General features: G+C 41.4%; 1 protein-coding gene across 1 annotated transcript in view; it reads left to right on the top strand.

Moving 5' to 3' along the window:
* Nucleotides 1-3,307: 3,307 nt before the first annotated feature.
* Nucleotides 3,308-3,439, top strand: part of LOC131884218 (mediator of RNA polymerase II transcription subunit 12-like) — a gene marked incomplete in the record, with an annotated part of 4,889 nt that continues 4,757 nt past the window's right edge. Inside the window, 1 exon segment of the mRNA XM_059231919.1 lies at nt 3,308-3,371.

The following is a 3,439-nucleotide window of genomic DNA, read 5'->3' as shown; positions in this document are numbered from 1 at the left end:
AGAAGGTACGAAAGGTATCTGATATTGTACGTTTTCAAAAGTATCCATGAGCTTTGTCCCAACCCAGGGTTTAGGGTCAATTCTAGTGACCGTAGAGGCTTAATGTGCGTTTTGAGAGCGCCTTCAAGTCTTCGAGAATCCAGGCTAGTTCGAACAATGAAGTCCACATCTCTTCTTTCTCGGGCTCCTTCATTGTTTAATTTGCTTCCCTCTGATATTCGTAGGGAATACGTAGGCCTTGTTGATCCGGTAGCATCTTTCAAGTCAGACTTGGACAAATTTTTAGATAGCATTCCAGATCAACCCTACATTCAAGGATTAGCTCGGTCTGCCAACTCAAATTCGTTGGTAGACCAAATATCATATAAAAATTGAAAGGTAATAAATAGACGAATTATAATCTTTCATTTTAATAGTACTGGGGATTACATTCCCTGTAGCGGTTAGAAAAGCCCGTGAAAAACCAAACCAAAAAAAAAAAAATAGAATAACAATTGAAGCATATGAAATAAAGTCATGCTTTTCTGTAAGTGTCACAAAAAAAATCACATTACTGCGACAGGAAAATTATATCTTGACAAAGGCAACTTCATTCAATGTCATCATTTTAAAAAGGTATACAGGCAAAAAAGCGCATTTAATTAAAGTTAAGTGAGTTTTATAAAGTCAATTGGGTGAAAATATCAGCTTTTGCAAAATATTTTGCATTGTGGTCGGATTAAACAAATATATCTCGGATTCGGGTTCGTTCGGATTCAGCAGAGCTCTCGGATTAGGTCCGATTACAAAAAATCAATTCGGATCGGATCCGGAGACCCTGTCAGATCCGATATACACCTCTAGTTGGCACCCATGTCCATTGTCATTGCCATGAATGTTCCACAGACCGACAGATAGATGGACTGCCAGACATAAAAACAGACAATATAAGGACAGCCTCTTTCTCTCCGCCTGCCCTGTCCACTCACTCTTGCCTGGCCTGCCTGTCTTAACTACGTAGTTGGTGAAACAGCTGGTGCATGGACCCTGTGGGTGAATCAGAAAAAGGGAAGACGAGAGTGTGGGACGCAGGCCAGCACTCCACATGTCTCTAGGGTGACCAAGCTGATTTCGTGATCTATCGATCCTTTTTGTCCTTTTGGATTGAATTGGAGCAAGCAAATTTTGAAGTGACCGGGCGGATGCGACGTATTAGCCAAGGACGACTTCACCACTGGACAGCGACGGGGGTGGGGGAAAATGAGTAATTCCAATTCCAATCAATCAAATGCATTTCTCTTTACATGAGTTGACTCAATTATAGCCTCACAAAGCAATGGTCAGTTTTAATCTCAATCTAACGACTGTGTCAAAAGTTATGAGTAGAAGGCGAAAAAATATGTCCTTCAAAACGACAAACTATGACGTCATTATGCCCTCAGAAACACCAAAAAAAATGTCGTCAGAAATTCCAAAATATGTCCTAAGAAGTATATCTTTATTTCAGCTAGCTTTATTGAAAAGTGTATTGACATACCAAGATTTTTTTACGTTCCCAAGGGAACTGTTCTTCGAATACCTTACAGAAGAGTCGTAGGTTATGCTATAATTTGAATGGGTACTCGTCCTTTGTGTTGGCATCGTTTATCCATTTGAGTTTGGCATCTCGGCTGGCACACTTTGGGGCATTTCTTAATTTAATTTTTCTTGTGTGGAGCCAGAATAGTTGGAGCCAGTCAGCCAGCCCAGAAAGTAGCCTGCCTTGGCTTGCTTAGCCCTGCTGAATTTTTCTTTGAATTGTCAACATTAAATATTGTTGCCATATCCGTGTTTGAAAACTAAATTAGGTTGCTTCAAACGCAACAAATCTAACCCCCACAAAATAAAATCACTTTGCGAATATTTCTAGTTCTAATTTACAAATATTATTTATCAAATATTTTATTTCTTATTAACTATTTTATTAACAAATTTAAATGCAAGCCTTTGCCTTTTCCAAATACTATTTATAAATGAGGTTTTAAAATGTATTAAAAGTGATTTCTCTAATTGCAAACCTTTCAAGTCCTAGCACACTAGCCCTGCCCAAGCCTTTACCACCATAAGCAATGGCTTTTGTTTAAAAGAATCTACTTAAATGCCACTAAGATAGCAAAATATGTCTTTTAGGCCGAAAAGTGGCAAAATATGTGAAATATGATGTCTTTATGTGATGACATATTTTTTCGCCCTCTAGTTATGAGCATTTAAAACTCGGACCAGGGAGGGCGCAAATTGAATGAGCTAGCACCACTTTAGTAAGATCTTACCAAGGTGGTGCTAAGCAAGTCATTCTCTGCCCACGTGGTACTGAGTTTCAGGACCTCATTGCTTTTGACGCAACGTTCGATTGAGATCAAAATTGGCGAACGCTTTCTGAGCTAATTAAAGTCCAATTTGTGTGAAGGAAAATACATTGGGTTCATCTGGATAAAAGTTACGTTTCCCCCACCCTACCGTCTCTGTCCAGTATGACGTCGTCCTTGTATTAGCATACAAGTGCTGGCATTAACTGTACGCAAGCACGAACTTTTTCTAAGAATGTGATTGACATTTTCATACCAATTTTTGAAGATTGCATACTAAATAAGCATTGTTATTGTTGGTGACGATTTACCCGTTTAACCTGAGATTTCTTGAGGGGCTGACTAAACAAAATGAGCCGATAGTTCATTTCCATTTCAGGATGAAACTAAACAAATGACATCAAGTTCAGTTAAAGTAGACGTCAATGGCCATGTGATAGAGAGAGACGTACGAGTATATGGATGAAGAGGTTGCCAGTTCTCTATCAGACACTCTGTAAGCTTCTTATGAGCCTAGCCATGACTCCCATGCCGAACTTTTCATGAGTCAGTGCATTGCCAGTTATGACTATGAGGTTTTCATCGCTCAAATTGCTCGTCTACTTGGTTCAGGATTTCAAAGTCTCACAGTTTTGGCTCATTGGGTGGTTTTCAATCGTTTTTTAGGTTTTTTAATGCCGGTTTGTCAGTCATGCAAAAAAATTACACTGCAATGGTAAAAGAGTATCGTTGAGAATGCCGGGGTTTCTCTTGCGATCAAGCCTTTTGGGAGGCCATTTGGGTCACCCTATTGCGTGTTTCCACGGGCCAGCCCCAGCCCCGAACCAGATCGAGGCACAAGAACAACAAGAAGTCAACAATCAGCAGTGCCCAGAAAGGTCCTCGGCCCGGCTCGCCCGGGCCCGCCGAAACCCACAGACAGACAAACAAACACACTGACTGACAGACTGCCTGACTGACTGAGCGACTGAGCGACTGAGTGACGACCCAACCGCCCTCTCCCAACTCGGCCCGTGGGCGTGATTATGGAGACCTGACCCCAAGACCGACCCATACCGCGCCCCTCTCGCCGCCCGTCCCACTCACCGGCATCTGGAAAACAACAATCAGAGGAG

This window comes from Tigriopus californicus, chromosome 7 (genome assembly GCF_007210705.1).
Source record: "Tigriopus californicus strain San Diego chromosome 7, Tcal_SD_v2.1, whole genome shotgun sequence".
In the NCBI taxonomy this organism is placed as follows: domain Eukaryota; kingdom Metazoa; phylum Arthropoda; class Copepoda; order Harpacticoida; family Harpacticidae; genus Tigriopus; species Tigriopus californicus.
The sequence above is the reverse complement of the archived record's forward strand: the minus strand, read 5'-3'. Positions and strand labels throughout refer to the sequence as shown.